The sequence below is a fragment of the Podarcis filfolensis genome (genome assembly GCF_964270895.1).
Source record: "Podarcis filfolensis genome assembly, chromosome: 10".
NCBI classification, from domain to species: Eukaryota; Metazoa; Chordata; class Lepidosauria; order Squamata; family Lacertidae; genus Podarcis; species Podarcis filfolensis.
In genome coordinates this window covers 62,541,600-62,560,453 of record NC_139612.1, presented here as the reverse complement: position 1 = coordinate 62,560,453, position 18,854 = coordinate 62,541,600, and the positions used below count along the sequence as shown (strand labels likewise).

Here is an 18,854-nt window from a genome sequence, read left to right as displayed (position 1 = left end):
GCTGGGTTTATTTATTTATTTATTTATCTATTTATCTATTTGACTGAACAGGATGGATATGAAAATGTTTGACATCTATGAAGAGATGCTGTCAACACTTTGCTTGGGATTCATGGGTTGAAATTGACGGCTGGGGTTCCATACAGGCTTGGTTTGGGGGTGCATAGTGTGGGACATGAAGCAACACAATCTGAGAATTAATGAAGGCTCAGTTGACAACAACAACAATAACAACATGCCGCCCATCTGATTGGTTTACCCCACTCTGGGCAACTCCCAACAAAATATTAACAACACAATAAAACATCAACCATTAAAAAGTTCCCTGAACAGGGCTGCCTTCAAATGCCTTCTAAGAGTCAAATAGTTGTTTATCTGTTTGACATCTGACGGGAGGGCGTTCCACAGGGAGGGTGCCACTACTGAGAAGACCCTTTGCCTGGTTCCCTGAAGTTTCACATCTCACATTCATTTTTCACTAGCGATGGGTGAAGCTGTCAATTTCAATTTCTCTCAGTTTCTCAGTCTTTCCCAATCTTAAACTGATTTCTACATCCATCTGCAGTATTTCTGAAGTCCTCGCAAAAATTCACAAATTCAGTACAAATTCCTCCTGATATACGCCTCCTGTTTTTGTGCAATTTGGTCTAATGCCATAGCTGTCAACTTTCCCCTTTTCTTGTGAGGAATCCTATTCGGAATAAGGGAATTTCCCTTTAAAAAAGGGAAACATTGACAGCTATGTCTAATGCACACATTTTCGCAAAGTCTTCCCCCCTAAAATAATGCATTACTGTATGTTGTTTTCACTGATGTATGCATTTTGTGCAGACTTTACCAGAGTATATGTCTTTTGGGTCACATTACTTGGCTGGAGAACTGCGCTGCAAAATTTGGGGAAGTACGAATTTTGCAGGATGGCAATATTTTGTTTCTCTTACTGTTTTGGAAAATTAGGCAGCTTGACTTTTAAATGCAAACTAAATTTCTTTCCCCCCATCCTTAGTTTTTAAGGCACAAGACATCCTGATGCCTAACATGCAGGACAAAATAATGCTTCCACTTCCATACACAGAAGTTGCTGCCACAGTCAAACCTCAGTTGTCAAACGTAATCCATTCTGGAAGCCAGTTCGAATTCTGAAACGTTCAGCAACTGAGGCGCAGCTTCCGATTGGTTGAAGGAACTTCCTGCACTCAAGTGGAAGTCACGTCGAATGTTTGGCTTCCAAAAAAAGTTTGAAAACCGGAGCATTTACTTCCAGGTTTTCAGTGTTCGGGAGCTGAAGCGTTCCAAAATGGAGCTGTTCGGGAACCAAGGTTTGACTGTGTGGCGATCACACAGGGTCCCCGGACGTTTCACTGTCTATTGATCCCTGTGCCACCACTTTATTTCTCGCTGCCACCACCCAAGCCCTACCTGGGACAATACTAAGTTCAGTCAGGGTTAAATTGGAACAAAAAAATTCTGTTTATTTATTGCAGTTTAACAAGCGTCTGGTTTCATAAACGGTATCAGTCAATTACAATCCTGGGGTGCCTATCCAGACCTATAGCTTCCGCTCCCTGCTCTCACTCACTAAACCACCTCTCAGTTATTTAATTGTCTTCCTAGCTCCTAACTGTTCCTGACTCAGCTTCTTTCGCTACACAAACTCAACCTACCCACAGACTCTATCCCAATTCACTCCCACTCCAACCAACCACCCAACTCCCAACGATCTCCTCCTTTGCCCCTCTCAGAGCTGGTTTTATAGTCCCTCTGACTCCACCCCCTGGGTTCTGATTGGGTAACTTGCTTAACTATTTCACCTCCAGCACTCTCATATGTTAATGTCACAGGCTGTACCTTGCCTGAGGACAGCATGGGAACTTAGTGGCTGCAGCATAAACCATGCAGTGCACATAGCTCTGCCTTTCCTCATCTTGTCTCTGCCATCAGCCTATGGCGTTCTGTTGCCTGGGGCAGCCACCCCGCTCTGCCTAATGGTAGGGCCAGCCCGGTCAATTTGCAAGACCAGGCATTCCAGTTCTAGTCATGCCTTTTTGAAAAATAACAGGGCTGGGCCAAAGCCAGTGGTGGCGGTGAGAAACTTTTAATGGGAAAACATTGGTGCCTGTGAAATGTGTATCCCCACTTCAGAGTTACTGGAGGTTACTTCCATGGGACTCACTACAATCTGAATCAAGTGAAAACGGTGGTGATAACAGCAGCTAGGATAGCTGGGTCGGTAGAGCAGGAGATTTTTAATTTCAGGGCCGTGGCTCCAAGCCCCACATTGGGGAAAAGTTTCCTGCATTGCAGGGGATTGAAATAGACGACCCCCCCATAGGGGGTCCAGACTATGGGGAGCCCCGAAAAATCAATAATTACAATCTGGATTATAATTTGGTCTTTTTTATTTTAGTTTTTTGTTTTAATTGGATTGTGATTGGATATGTTGATTGGATGTTTTTTATTGGAAAATCAATAAAAATGATTTATTTTTTAAAAAAGGAATAGATGACCCCAATTGCCCCTTCCAGTTCTATGTTTCTCTGATTCTAACAACTGCAAAACACTATACAGTGCTACCTCTGGTTGTGAACGGGATCCGTTCTGTAGGCCCATTTGCAACATGAGCAGAACGCAACCCGTGTCTGCACGTGCGCAGGTCGCGATTCACCGCTTCTGCGCATGCGCGTGATGTCATTTTGCATGTCTGCACATGCGCGAGCGGTGAAACCCAGAAGTAACCCTTTCCGGTACTTCTGGGTCGCCGCGTGACACAACCTGAAAACGCTCAACCTGAAGCAAACTTAGCATAAGGTATGACAGTAATGTAATTAAAATATTATGAGAAGAAGGAGAAGAGAAATATTTCTTACCCAGGGCAGATTACAGCATATTAAAACACAACACAATTAAAATAAGCAACTACCCCCACCCCCCAAACAATAATTCCATACATCATGTTACAAAGAGGGCACCTACTTCATGTTTCACCCAAGATACCTCATTGCATTTGCATCTTTACATGATCAGGGCCCCTTTAAAAATAAAAGGATAGTAAATAAACAAACAGCTTCCCAGGACCAAGAGAATACATCAGTGTGTGGTGGCAGGCAAGGCATGCCAAAGCATGCTATGTATGTGCTCTGCCTCTCACCACCATCATGATTTGCCCAGGAATCGGTGAAAAACCTTTTACAACTGGGGGGGGGGGGGGGAGAAACCTGTGGCCCTCTGAATGTCATTGGACTACATCTCCCATCACCCCTGACCATCGGCCATGCTGGTTGCGGCTGATGGGAGCTGTAGTCCAACAATACTGTCTGGAGGGTCGCAGAGCCAGTGTGGTGTAGTGGTTAAGAGCGGTAGTCTTGTAATCTGGGGAACTGGGTTTGAGTCTCTGCTCCTCCACATGCAGCTGCTGGGTGACCTTGGGCTAGTCACACTTCTCTGGAGTCTCTCAGCCCCACTCACCTCACAGAGTGTTTGTTGTGGGGGAGGAAGGGAAAGGAGAATGTTAGCCGCTTTGAGACTCCTTAAAGGGAGTGAAAGGCGGGATATCAAATCCAAACTCTTCTTCTTCTACTACTATACATTGGGCGATGCTGAAATGGTCCAGGACTTGAGTTATCACCAAAGTTAATCTATGGCAAAATGTTGATGTAAAATGTGAGGTTCTTCCTCACAAAGAACACATTAGAGAAGCAAAATGGGGTGGGGGATGTTGGGGTTTTCTGTACACCCCCAAGCTAGGTAAAATTGCATCAGCCCAGCTCTTCTGTCATTAAATTCAGTGGCATCCCTTTGAATATAAACAGCAGCAGCAGCAGGAACAGGCCCCGGCTTACTTAGATTGTGTTAATTATAATCAGTGTTTTACTTTTTACGTCTTTGATTGTTAAGTTGGCAAAGTGCTGTGGAGATCCCTTTGGGGATGCGAGGCTCTATAGGAACGCAAGCTATTATTATTAAATAAAAATCACCTGGAGTTTAAATTATACAATAGCCACCTGATTACACTTAGCACTCCAGCTGTAATAAAAAAATAATTGCATGCAATATAAATTAAAGATGTGTTTACCCAAGTTCAGCAAAGTTCAGGTGCTCTGAAATAATCACAGAGGTGTCGGGAGAGAGTTGTGATACCTTCATCAGTCAGGCTGTCTCGGTATAAAGGGAGTTTAGAGCGGAGGCGCCTGAGAGGAGCAGAGGCCAACCGCCAGGTGAACGTTAGCAGAACCAAGTCAAACATAGAATAATAGAACCACAAATTGTAGAGTCGGAAAGGATCCTGGGGGTCATCTAGTCCAACCCCACTGCAATGCAGGAATCTCAACTAAAGCAATAATTGCAAATCGGGGCAAAGGCAACACCGTATCAGGGGTTAAATGATGGCATACAGGGTTCCAATGAAGACATGAAGCAAGGATTGCTTATTGAGAATGCCTGCCAGAAGGAGAAAACGAGGTGCAAAGAGCCAAAAGAGCATTATTGGGACTCACAATTCCTCTAAAACAAAGAATCGGCAGAGAGCCAACGCCAGCTTCCCTGGCTCAGAAACAGAGCGGGTTGAGGAAGCTGAGAAAACGGAGCAAATAGAACAAACAGTGAGTAACAACGTTAGGGGAACCTCACCCCCCCTTAAGGAGGATGACAATGACCCGACCCCCCTCCTCCCAGAAAAAGCTAATCCGTCCAAGAGGGCAAGAGGAGGAGCAGGAGGGATCCTAACGCTGACCCACCCATGCCTCTAGAACAAGATATCAGAGGAGCCTGCTTTCAACCGATTCCGGATACGCACCCCTACCAAGAGATTTGCATGTTGTCTGCAGAAACTATGGTTCTGGTTCTCCAAAGACTGAATGAAATCCTCACCAAAATAGTTAACATTGAGAAACAATTGGATACTAGTTCCTCCCCTTTAAATGCCCAAGGGCTTAAAAGGATGATAAGAAATGACTTTGTTAACAACTCACCAACTCAAACTATGGATGAAGTGAGGTCCTGTCAAGTCTTACAAACGAACCAGATAATGCTTGAGATTCACCGATACGCTCATAGGTGGATGAACCGCAGACAAATTACTATGTCCTTGTCTCAGCTCCTGAATTACCATTACCGAAATGTAGATCTAGAAAATTTCCACTTCCTGCCTACCTTGAGAAGCACCACGCGCCTATTTATGACCTTTAGGTCATCAGCCCTCCCATCTCGACTCATGGAGATAAAGGATACTCTATGGTGGTTCCATTCTCTCCGCCCAGTGCAGGTATTTAAGGACGTAACAAGGAGGCAATTGGTCCCTTGGATAGAGTCAAAGCTAATGCGGATAAGGGAAACCAAGCTCAACACTAGAAACACTAATTGCCCGAAGGAAGAAAAGAACCCTGTAAGCCTAGAATTACAAGACCTGAAGAAGAGGCTAATGAGTATAAAGACTGAGATTTCTACCCAAAATATAAGGACAGTAGAGCCTAGAGCACAATATTTAAAGACAGCCAACAGCTCTTTATCCCATAGAAAGACATCAGTGCAACTCCCTGTTCCCTTTTCAAACGACTCTGAAGTAGATGAGAAATTTGGCGCCTCCGACATTTCTATGGCAACAACACCTAAAGAACTCTATGTTGCTGACAATCTAGAGATATCCAGCACCAAATCTACATCTGGACCTTTGTCTAATGTTTCAAAAACTTATCAGAATGATCAACCTTCTCTACTGTACTCCTGGCGAGACAGGATGGACAGATCTTCTGTATTCGAAGCTGGCTCTTTGTTAGCCAGTGATCCACATTTTATAGCACATACCTCATTAATACTCCCACAGCCACAGATAGAACCAACAATCCTCCAATCAACCCAGGAGGGAGAGGGGGATTGACAGTTAATGAAACACCATGGGACTGTCCTCCCTGCTTGGGGTGCGGTTGGTTGGGTTTTATCTTCTAGGGATACTTACCCTATCAGACCTCCACCTCTTTCCCATACCATTTTGACCCAGGAGTCCTGGCCCAAGGATGACTTGTTATTGAGGGGATGTTACCCATCTATTGGGGAGGCTAGTATGGGATCTGGGATTTCCACAATTGAAGGGCTAGGGAGGAATGGCGGTGGGGCTAGATATCTCTATCGGCGAAGGGTTTCGAGATGCAGTGATCCTCGAACCCCTTCCAATCTACGCCCCATCCCAAGGGATGAGGGTAGGGAGAGCAAGGATTACCCACCTCCATTATTAGTGCTGTGCAATGCCAGGTCCATAGGCAACAAAACCACCACCATGCATGACTTTTTTGTCTCGCAGGGGATTGACCTGGCTTGCGTGACGGAGACCTGGGTACAGGAAGGCGAAGTAGTCTCCCTACATGAGATAACACCACCAGGTTTCTCTGTCCTCCATCAATCGCGGACTGTGGGTCGGGGGGGAGGAGTAGCGTTGTTAATCTGGGAGGATTGCTCTTTCAGAGCTCTGCCATCACCGGCAATCTCCGGCATTGAATGTGTTGGTCTCGTGTGGGGCACCAAGGAGAGCTTGGCTGTCTGGCTGGTGTACCGACCACCCAGCACACCTGCAGCCACCCTATCAGACCTGCTGGAGGTGGTGGCAGGCTGGACCTTGGCGTTCCCAAGCCTACTGGTTTTGGGAGACTTCAACGTCCATGCCGATGCCGCTCCCTCCTCACAGGCTCTGGACCTAATGACTTCCATGGCAACACTAGGGCTCTCCCAGTTTGTTTTGCGCCCCACTCATCAAGCAGGCCACACACTGGATCTGATCTTTGGGGCTGGCATAGATGTGATCATGCTCCGCCCTGTGAAAGTGCCATGGTCTGATCACTACGCTCTGAAAGCCAAGATTGACTTCCCGCTCCTCCCCTGCTCGGGTGGCGAACCTATTTGGGCTCATCCGCGAAAACTGATGGATCCTGATAGATTCCGACAAGCCTTGCGGGACCCTGCTCCTCCTGGCGACTCATTAGATGACCTTGTTGAGGACTGGAAAAACCGGCTCTTGGTAGCCATGGATGAGATCGCGCCTAAGCGCCCTATGCGACCCCGTCGAAACCGGGCCCCTTGGTTTACTGAGGAGCTCCGGAAAATGAAGCGGGATCTCAGACGGCTAGAGCGAGTATGGCGATGGACTCGTGACAGAGCCTCAATAACATCTTATAGGATGCTTATGAGGAAGCCTATGAGATGGCTATGAAAGCTGCTAAGAAATCTTACTTTGCAGCTTCCATTGCATCCGCTAGCTCTCGCCCGGCACAACTTTTTAGAATAATTAGATCAATAACGTCCTTAGGAGGACAACCAAATTTAAGCACAAATTCGACCCACAGCTGTGAGGCATTCGCGAGCTTTTTTGCGGAGAAAGTCCTGTTGCTCCGCCGTGACCTCCCTGCCAATTTAGATACAGTGACTGAACTGGAGGCCCCTCGACTGACTTCAGGTCCAGTGTTGGACCATTTCGATCGAATACTCCCTGCTGATGTGGATAGATTCCTCCAAGTTGGTAGGCCCACCTTGATCCGTGCCCGTCTTGGCTGATTAGGGAGTGTCCAGATGTTGCGCGGACCCCCCTGGTTGAAATTATCAATTTGTCCCTTGACACAGGGACATTCCTAGGGGAACTGAAGGAAGCAGTGGTATGTCCACTCTTAAAGAAAACTTCATTAGATCCCTCAGACCTATCCAATTACCGCCCAGTTTCAAATCTTCCATATCTGGGTAAGGTAATTGAGAGAGCGGTTGCTGAATAGCTTGGTAGGTTTCTGGAGGAAACATCAGCTTTAGATCCATTTCAGTCCAGTTTCCGTCCTGGTTATGGGACTGAGACGGCTCTGGTTGCCCTAACACACGATCTCCGTAGACAACTGGATCGAGGCGGGTCAGGACTAGTGATCCTTTTAGATTTGTCAGCAGCCTTTGATATGGTCGATCATGATCTTCTGGACCACCGCCTCGCAGACGTGGGGATACAGGGCATAGCCCGTAACTGGCTGTGCTCTTTTATCTCTGGTCGGGGACAGAGGGTGGCTCTAGGGAGGGAAATGTTGTCGCGCCACTCCTTGGTGTGTGGAGTGCCGCAGGGCGCAATCCTCTCCCCGATGCTTTTTAACATCTTTATGCGCCCCCTTGCCCAGATTATCCGGAGCTTTGGGCTGGGCTGTCACCAATATGCTGATGACACTCAGCTCTATCTGCTAATGGATGGCCACACCGACTAGGCCCCGAACACACTGACCAGATGCTTGGAAGCTGTGGCTGGATGGCTTCGTGGGAGCCGATTGAAACTAAATCCTTTGAAGACAGAGGTCCTATGGCTGGGTCGGGATGGTATGGGGATGAGGGACCAACTCCCTTCTCTTGCGGGGGCCCAATTAGTGCCATTGACTTCCGTTAAGAGTTTGGGTGTAATCCTTGATGCCTCCCTTTCCATGGAGGCGCAAGTTACAGCAATAGCCAAGGTGACATTTTTCCACCTTTGCCGCATCAAGCAGTTGGTCCCTTACCTTTCCCGCCCCGACCTGGCCACAGTGATCCATGCGACGGTCATCTCCAGGCTTGACTACTGTAATTCGCTCTACGCGGGGCTGCCCTTGAAGCTGTCCCAGAAACTCCAGCGGGTGCAGAATGCTGCAGCGAGGCTCCTCTGCCATGGGAGCATATTCACCCAGTGCTTTTCAAGCTGCACTGGCTCCCGGTGGAGTACAGGGTCAGATTTAAGGTGCTGCTTTTGACCTTTAAAGCCCTTCACAGCCTAGGACCCTCGTACCTACAGGACCGCCTCTCCAGGTATGCCCCACGGAGAGCATCAAGGTCCATAAATAGCAACACCCTAGTGGTCCCGGGCCCTAAGGAAGTTAGATTGGCTTCAACCAGAGCCAGGGCCTTTTCAACTCTGGTGGAACGCTCTGCCTCATGAGACCAGGGCCCTGCAGGATCTGATTTCTTTCCGCAGGGCCTGTAAGACAGAGTTGTTCCGCCTGGCCTTTGGCTTGGAGCTAATTTGATTCCCTCCCTCTCTTTCTTTTTTCTTTTCCTTCTCCTCCTGCGATGAGGCTACATTTTAATATTTTAATGTTTCGATATTTTAATGTTGTATTTTAATTTTGTTTTAAGTTGTAATCATTTAACTTGTTTTTATTATTGCTTGTAAGCCGCTCTGAGCCTGGCCTTGGCTGGGGAGGGCGGGGTATAAATAAAAATTATTATTATTATTATTATTATTATTATTATTATTATTAAGGATTGATGGAATGGTAGCTGTTATGTACTGAAGTTCTCACCCTGGGCCAGCAGGGGGATACTGTAGATAGTTTTCACTCAGGTTCACATATGCAAATAAGGAATTGAAAGAGACGTTCAGTGATTGGATAGTTACAGAAAGTTGTTACTGTTGCCTTGTAGTTGAGCTCTATATAAGCAGGTTGGCTGAACCCTTCAGCCCAGTTCTGTTCTGGGCCTGTGAATAAACAAGAGCTGTTTGAAGAATCTACTGTGCCATCTGATACGTTCACCCACAACCTAACAGTAGGGCTCATGGTAGAGCACTTAACATAGATAAGAACATAGTGGCTAAAAGACTGAGCTGTGAATCGTGAAGCCCCTGGTTCAAATACTGCCTCTGCCATGAACTCATTGGGCAAAGCATTCAGTTTTGGTACCTCCATATGCAATATGGAGGTGGCTAATACTGGCTTACATTACTGCAAAGGTGGAGAGCACTCCCTCCAGATACTTAAAAGTAAGATACAGATGTTATTATTATAGACAATCTAGGCTAAGAAAAGTGGCTGTTAAGAAGCAGAAATCCAGATCCATTTTTTGCAGAGGGGGAAAAAAAGGTGGCCTTGTACCGTATTTTTCGTCCTATAGGGCGCACTGGCCCATAGGACGCACCTCATTTTTTGGGGTGGGAAATGAATAAAAAAATATTATTTCCCCCCCCCCCCCCCAGCCACGGGGCTGGGGCGGGGGAAGCCCGAGCTTCCCCCGACCCCAGCCCACAGAACAGGCTGCTATCCGCAAGCCTTGTGAGCCCGGGGGCAACTCCCGCTGGGCGCACAAGGCTTGCAGACACCTGCATGAAGCACGGGGTGTCCTCCGGAGGGCGCCCCCAGCTCCGTGCTGCAGGCTGCCACCCACAAGCCTTGCGAGCCCGCGGGAACTCCCGCCGGGCGCGCAAGGCTTGCGGATAGCTGCCTGAAGCCTGGAGAGCGAGAGGGGTCGGTGCGCACCGACGCCTCTCGCTCTCCAGGCTTCAGCGAAAGCATGCATTCGCCCCATAGGACGCACACACATTTCCCCTTCATTTTTGGAGGGGGAAAAGCATGTCCTATAGGGCGAAAAATACGGTACTTAAAAGACAGTCTTCACTGTGCAAACATTTTTACATAATTGAAGTATCATTTGAATTTCAGGCAATAATGTGTTATGCTTTAAGCCTTATTGTGGGGATCACCATAGCTTGTTTTTGTTTTATTTTGTGCTACAGAATCAACAGTATTAAATATATTCTTAGAACACAAAAAATAAATAAAAATTAAAATAAAATAAAATATGGACTGCCAAGGAGGGATGTTGGAGGAATTTGTTATTCATCCATTCCAATATGAGCAGGACAGAGCTGTACCTCCCAGAATAATTTGTGGATCGGTACATAGCTATTGTTGGATTTCACACTTCTCCAAATACTGTGACAGTTACTCACTCAAAAAGCCCCAGGAGAGCTCTTTTAAAAGTGTGCATTTGGAGAAAATGTATGTTTTAAAACATATATTTAACAGTGTTTGTGTGTAATATATGGAGGGAGAGAGAGAGAGAGAGAGAGAGAGAAAGGGGGAGAGAGAGAGAGAGAGAGAGAGAGAGAGAGAGAGAGAGAGAGAGAGAGTGTTTAATGAGGAAACAAGATGAAACAGACTTATGGGTGAAAATATGGAAAAGAGACACAGACGAGAACTAGTGATCCATCCAGTTCTACTGCCAAGTCTGCAAATTACAAACATTTATGCAAATGTACTTAATTTACACAATGTATTCCAGAAGCGCAGCTCCTTGGACCCAGCCCCCATGGTTATGACAATAGCTATTCTAGTAACCCCGTACCCACCCAAATAGCTGCAATCTGACGCCATAGTAGCTGCGTTGGCTCAAGGCCATCAATGTACGGAACCGTCCTGCAATTAAAATATATGGGATTCTCTCCAGATGCGTCAACAGAAGCCCTCTGCATGCATATGGACCACCATGATCTGCAAATACTAGGTGAGTTCTGGAAACCTGTCAGGTGTACGGATTGCATGAGGGCCATTGCAAGGCAGATATGGAAACTGTGCACAAATGCCCTGTGTATCTCTATCTGTATTCGGTGCTTTTTTTCCCTAGACAAAAAGGTCCCAGAATTCTCCTCCCTCACAACACCCACCCCAGAGGTTCTCGTCAGGCTTGGGGGGGTGTCTCCTCGCCAGCCAGAGACTTGTTGATGCTGCTCAGCTGAGGTGTGGGGAGCCTTCCTCCCCATAGCTGAGCAGCTTAACAAGCCCCCCCACCCCTCACCTCTCCAGCTCATGTGAGCTGGAGCAGCACTGGGACTTGCTCAGCTAAGGTGTGGCTTTGCCTGGGAGGTTGAAGAGCCTCAACAAAGCCCTGGCTCATGATGAGACCCTCCTTCTCCAGAGCCTGTAGAGCAGTGGTGGCCAAACCTGGCCCTCCAGCTGTTTTTGGACTACAATTCCCATCACCCCTGACCACTAGTCCTGTTAGCTAGGGATGATGGGAGCTGTAGTCCAAAAACAGCTGGAGGGCCAAGTTTGGCCACCACTGCCGTAGAGGATGCCCCCTTCCGGCTCTGGGGAGGGTCTCCTCATGAGCCGGAGGCACAGCAAGACTTTCCAGAGGCTGGTCAGGTCTCTCCCCGCACTTCGGGGGCCCAGGTGAGAGGTGCCAGAACACCATTCTAGCTGGGGAAGAAGCCCCTATACAGTAGTACCTTGGGTTAATAATTTAATTCGTTCTGGAGGTCCATTCTTAACTTGAAACTGTTCTTAACCTGAGGTACCACTTTAGCTAATGGAGCCTCCCACTGCCGCCGCGCCGCCACCACGTGCTTTCTGTTCTCAGCCTGAAGCAAAGTTCTTAATTTGAGGTACTATTTCTGGGTTAGCAGAGTATGTAACCTGAAGCATCTGTAACCCAAGGTACCACTGTATCTATATTAGCAATAGCAATGAGGTGCTTGGAAAAGACTAGCCCTACAGTTAGCTGCGCATCCCTTTAGAACGTGTCAGTGGAAGTGCACTGGGTAGTCTCTGTCAGTCAAGCTATAACATATCCTGACACCCCTTTTAGCAGAGAGCAGCTTGAAGGCTAAGTCAGGATGATGTCTTCAGCAGTGGGCGAGATCCGGGGTGGGGAGAGATGGAGGGAGCTGGCAAGGGGCTATGAGAGGAGCGGTATTAGTTCCATATTGTTGTTCCACTCGAAGGACACAGTGTGTCATAACAAATTACCATTAATTTGCACCAGCAGTACTGTTAGATTAAGACGGGCAAGCAATGATGACAAATAGAACTTGCGAGTTCGCCTAACGAGAGGGCAAGGCTGCATCGCCGGAGCCGCTTCTCTCAATTAGTGGACAAGGCTTTTAATGCCTCCGCGCCCAACCAAAGCAATTTTGATTACTCAGAGCTAAGCCTTCGCTTAGAAGAATCCAGAAGCTGAAATGCATCTCCCACTCCCCCCGCCCCGAACTCCACAGCTACTTCCCCCACCCCTTTTAAGCATAATTTATTTACAGAGCACTAATATAGAGAGAACCTGTATGGTTGCAAAAGAGCAGGATACTGGGTTTTCCAGCCCCCTGGTCTTGAACCGCTGGGTCCCATGACCCACAAGGTCTTGCCCCACCAAAAGATGAATCACGCGAACAGCACTGCAACCATCTTTCAGGAAGAGGTGAAAAACAAGAGATGGGAGGAGGGAGAAAGGAAGAGCACAGATCTACAAACCTACTGGTAGGAACATAAAATGTACAAGGAGGAGCTAGAGGTATATCTTGGGTCTAGAAGGGTTAAGGGTAGTAGAGCTTTATCCCAACCTGGGAAAATCCAGGCATTTTAAACTGCAGCTGCCATCATTCCCAATCAGCATGGATCAGGGATTATGGGTTTCTGGGTTCTTAGAAGGACAAAATTGATGCCTCATTCCAGCAGCACAGGAGGACAACCAAGGCCCCACCATCATGGTTAGGCCGAAGCCACAGCCTGGACCCAGCGGACCAGAGATTCTTGAGGAGTGATGGAGGAATCAGTCCCTTTCTTGCATTATTTAAATATCCTGGCTCAGCAACAACAGGCTTATGAAACACATATTTAACTTTCTTATGGTCCTCCCACAATTGCCCTACGACCAGTTTTTAAATGTCAGCCTATTGGCCTTTTGAAATTTCCTGCTTTGTAATAACCAAAAGCTATTTGAACATACGGAATTATGGACTAATCGCTGCTCGGCCAATTTTGCCGAGTTTTCACAGGCGGCGGCAGAAGGACGAGAGAATGCAATTTAGCTACAACTTCAAAGTCGTGTTCTTTGTTATCATTGGAGCTGAGGCTCCTTTGTCTTCTTCCTTCCCAATTTGGCTTTTCAAGTGAATGGGAACTAGTTGTTTACATTTCCTCACGCCATGTCATCTGGCAACGGAGTTCTGGATAATAAATTGGTCAGCGGCGGAATGGTTGTGTCGGAACGCGCATAAGCATTTTCAGTGGTGGCTGGTCTCCATTGTGACAGGTTGGGCAGAAGGCAGGGAGGCCAATAGGAGGCAGAGGCAGAGGCAGAGGCAGAGCCAACGATAGGTGAAGCCACAGCCAATAGCAGGTGGAGCCACCCCCGATTGGCAGACTGAGCTTGGTGGGGCAGAACCCTCTTTGCCCTTGCGGACCATTCCCCATTGTCTTTTCTCATGATCTCACAGTCCATGAATGATCCCCAAACCATGCTTTTCCAGAAACACAGTTTCCCACCTTTGTGTATGTTACAGTGATTTCAGTGGGAGTGTTAAATATTCCTTCTCCTCAAGCAGGACCTGAGCAGAACAGTGCTCTCCCTGCTTTTGATTCCCAGCAACCAGCAACCAGCACAGGTGGCACTGTGGGTTAAACCACTGAGCCTAGGGCTTGCCGATCAGAAGGTCGGCGGTTTGAATCCCCGCGACGAGGTGAGCTCCCGTTGCTCGGTCCCTGCTCCTGCCAACCTAGCAGTTCAAAAGCACATCAAAGTGCAAATAGATAAATAGGTCCCGCTCCAGCGGGAAGGTAAATGGCGTTTCCGTGCACTGCTTTGGTTCGCCAGAAGCGGCTTAGTCATGCTGGCCACATGACCCAGAAGCTGTATGCCGGCTCCCTTGGCCAATAAAGCGAGATGAGCGCCACAACCCCAGAGTCATCCGTGACTGGACCTAATGTTCAGGGGTCCCTTTACCTTTACCTTTAACCAGCATTCAAAGCCAAATCACCTCTGACAGTGAAGAAAGAACATTGCTATTGTGGCTAGTAGCTACTGTCCCCTTATTTCTCTAAATCACTTTTCAAGCCATCCATGTTGGCAGCCATCGCTGCCTCCTATCAAACCCTCCAAGTGTCCCTATTTTCCAGGGACAGTCCCAGATTTACAGAAGACGTCCCAGTTTCTGATTTAATCCTGGAATGTCTCACTTTCCTGAGAGACTTTCCTATTTTCATCAGAGAAATGTTGGAGGGTATGGAGTTATGCGACTCCCAAACCAAGGAGGTTAAATAACTATGCCACCTTTAGAAGACATTTGAAGGCAGCCCTGTATAGGGAAGTTTTTAAATTTTTAAATTTATATATATAGGAAGCTGCGCAGAGTGGTTGGGGCAACCCAGTCAGATGGGCGGGATCAATAAATTATTATTATTATTATTATTATTATTATTATTATTATTATTATTAAATAGGACATCCTTATTTTCAATGGAGAATGTTGGAGGACAGGTCTTATGGGAGCGAATTTCATATGATGTGTGAAGATTAACTTTCTTTTATCTGTCCCAAATCTTCCATGAATTCTAGTGTTATGAGAAATTGAGTATATACAATTTTTGTTGTCTGTCTATATTCATTTACAAATCTTGTTCAACAATAGTCCTAATATACATTTTTAATTCATTTTGATATTATTATCCAATTTTTTGTGTTTTCCCATTAGGAGGTTTATTTTAGTTCTATTGGTTTCCCTATTTCACATCGTCTTCACTCTATATAACATAAACTCTCCCTATTCTTTTTTATATGTTTCATCACCCTGAGATTTATTTGTTTACAGACATTTTATGGAAAAAATTGAAGAAGAACAATTATATATATAATGGACAAAGACAATGCGAAAAGTTAAAGACGACAGAAGGAAGGAGGGAAGTCAGCTCAGGAGAGCAAGAACAAATGTGAAACATAATGTATGTGTATGTATAGTATGTAACTAAAAATTCAATAAAGATCATTAAAAAAAGAGAGAGAGAAACTGAGTAAAGCTTTTTTTCTGTCCACTTCCTCTGTGTCGTGTATAATTTTATAAACTTCTATCATGTTGCCACTTGCTTGCCTTTTCTCAAAGTAAAAAGTCCCAAATCCTGCGACCTTTCCTCATAGGCCCTTGATCATTTCCGCTGGCCTTTTGAAGGAAGAATGAACACACATTTGGGTTGGAGAATTCTATCAGGTGTGTCAGCTGACCAGGGATGAAGTGGGCCAGGAATGTCATGTGCAACATGCGAGCTCTGTCTTGTTCACCTCTTGATAGGAAGACCACGCACCCCAATTACCCCCCTGGTTCAACGAAAAAGTTGGGCTCTTAAGTTGCTCTACTCTCAAAAGGAGGGTGCCACATGGCGGTCTTACCTGCACGCTCCACAGCTGGCATAAATGCCACAGATAGCAAGCTGTCCCACAACGCTAAGAAGGGCAGCGAGACGCCACCTAACAAATGCAACTTTAACAACAGTAAAACAACCTAATAGCTCAGCGTGCCAGGGGGTTAATGTGGCGGACCATTTAACGCTGAGCTAAATAGCCCTGGTTTGCTTCTCAATGCCAAGTGTCGAACTGAGGATTGCAATTGCAGGAGCGGTTCCTAATTCATTAGTTAAAGGGGGTCATTGCTCGTGGGGTGGGGGAGAAGGAGGGAAAGAGGGAAGAACCGGAGGGGGCGGAAATAGCAGGGGAAACTCGGAGAGACTCAAAGTCAGCACAAGGTTGGGCTCCTGCCGTTTGCCATATTTAGCCGCGCAGCCCCACAGGTGGCAGTGAAATTTGCACACACAGAGGTGGGTTCTTCTGCAGCCCACATAAAGGAGCTGTATGAGAAAATGGGAGGATTTGAGGATCTTTTTGAAAATGTGCTGCATTCTCCTTTCCCCCCTACTTATTTTAGAATGGTTTCAGGGGAAGGAGGAACATTTTGACCCCAGTTAGAAGAAATCCCACCCTAATTTGCAGGACTCAACCTTCTTTCCAGCTCGCCACTACAAAATATTTTGAAATACAAACACGAAAACATTAAATATTTTAAAATGTGTACATAAGAACAGAGGAAGAGCTGTGTTGCATCAGGGCAATGGTCCATCACATTCAGCATCCTGGCCAGTCAGATGCCTGTGGGAAGCTTGCAAGTGGGACCTGGGTGCAAATCTCCACACTTGAGATTTCTAGCGAGGGGCATTCAGAGGCATACTGCCTCCAACAGTGGAGGAAGAAGATAGCTATTGTGGCTATCAGCCTAAACCAGAAGAAACACGCTGATGGAAACATACCCATTAAAGCAAGAAAAAGTGAAGGGATAAGCAAGCAAGGCAATCCTATATACACTTTTCTGGGTTTACTTCTGAATATAAATGTATAGGATTGTGTTGTTAGGCTGAACCCTATATGCATGTTGGTCTAAACCACAGAGCCTAGGGCTTGCCGATCAGAAGGTCGCGGTTCGAATCCCCATGACGGGATGAGCTCCCATTGTTCGGTCCCTGCTCCTGCCAACCTAGCAGTTTGAAAGCACGTCAAAGTGCAAGTAGATAAAAAGGTACCATTCCGGCGGGAAGGTAAACGGCGTTTCCGTGCACTGCTCTGGTTCACCAGAAGCAGCTTAGTCCTGCTAGCCACATGACCCAGAAGCTGTCCGCGGACAAACGCCAGCTCCCTCGGCCTATAGAGCAAGATGAGTGCCACAACTCTAGAGTCGTCTGCAACTGGACCTAATGATCAGGGTACCTTTACCTTTACCTTTACTTACTGCTGATACATACAGTGATCAGCAATAGCTGTGTTGCAACATTAAGTTGTAAGTATGAGGAAACCATGTTTTAGAAGTAGCTGGATAGCTCACTTGGTTAGAGTGTGGTGCTGATAATGCCAAGGTTGCAGGTTCGATCCTCGAACAGGACAGCTGCATATTCCTGCATTGCAGGCGGTAGGGTTGGATAGGATTATATGCCTGATTATATTTTTAATTTTTTTTTTAATTTCTATTTTTATTTATTCATCAACACTTAACCATGACTCTTATTTCTAACCTGGCCGTAAATGTCAACTATGCTCACCACTGGCTTGGCTGCATGTCCTTACAAAAAAATCAATACATATGTGCAGAGAGAAAGAGAGAGAGAGACAATCTCACTGTCTTCTGAGCACCACCTTTCCAGTTGTCACAAAGGGCAGCAAGAAAGTGAGGGGGGGAGGAGGGAAAATAATAGACCCCAAATGGGTTACAGCAGAATACAACATTTCAATTAGACCTCGGCAAAGGGGAAGGCTTTCTTCCTGAACATTAACCCCCCCCCCCCGAAACAAGCGATTTCTCTAATTCCTGCCATCATTCAGACTGGCCTTGAATTACCTCCTGATAGGCCTCCCATGCGCTTGCAGATGAGAGAGTGTAATGGGGATCTGTTAATTAACTAGAAGCAAAGTTGCACGGTGGGGATCAAACACTGGATGCGTCCTAAAACTCCCACAGAGAAGATGAAATGCAGCGCAAACTTTAAAGACTTCCCGTCATTAGCCAAGACCTTGGCTGCTCCTGGCCCAGACCCCTCCTGTTCCAGAGAACAATGAGGACAATGATGGCAGAAATGAAATGGTGCAGCAAGGAACAAAGGAATTAGCTATTTACCCACAGAGAATGAAAGGAAAGCTGGGGACAAAGATTGGCGGGGAGGGAGGGAAAAGACGCTTGCTTTTCCCGACGACGGTTCCTCTCTACTTTTAATTAATTTATGGCTGCCAGGGACCTGCACACAGAGCATGCCCAAAAGCATTGTGTGCTTGGAGCACAGCTTTAAGACCCTCGCGTAACATCTACTGTTTACTCTTCGGTGGAATAACAAAGTGGCTGGGTGGAGGTGGAGGAAGGAGGTCAGGAGCTGAGAAGGGGAGATGTTTTGCTTTCGGAAGAAATGGAAGGAGGGGACCAAAAGGTCACAGTGACCCCCTACTCTGCCTCCTAGGGGCCAATTTCCCTATGAAAAAAGTGCACGGCTTTTCCAAGGATTTTCTTGGACGCAAACAGCGGTGTTCGGCAAAATGCAGCTGTGGACCACAACTGGCTCGTGACATTACTCAGCTGCTGTTTACACTAAGTATTTTGCATAGTATCTGGCTCAGTACAGTCTACACCAGGGGTCAGCAACCTTTTTCAGCCGTGGGCCGGTCCACCGTCCCACAGACCATGTGGTGGGCCAGACTATATTGGGGGGGTGAACGAATTCCTATGCCCCACAAATAACCCAGAGTTTTAAATAAAAGCACACATTCTACTCCTGTAAAAACACCAGGCAGGCCCCACAAATAACCCA

General features: G+C 46.7%; 1 protein-coding gene across 6 annotated transcripts in view; it reads right to left on the bottom strand.

Moving 5' to 3' along the window:
* The window catches only part of SOX5 (SRY-box transcription factor 5), a 770,837-nt gene that overhangs the window by 575,849 nt on the left and 176,134 nt on the right, over positions 1-18,854 (bottom strand). The window contains exon 1 of one of the 6 annotated variants that reach the window (XM_083572726.1): positions 13,474-13,676. The exons of the other annotated variants lie outside the window; for them this stretch is intronic. The gene's annotated coding sequence lies outside the window, so the exon portion shown is untranslated. Of the gene's footprint in view, positions 1-13,473; positions 13,677-18,854 lie in introns of those variants that run through there. 6 annotated transcript variants of the gene reach the window in all.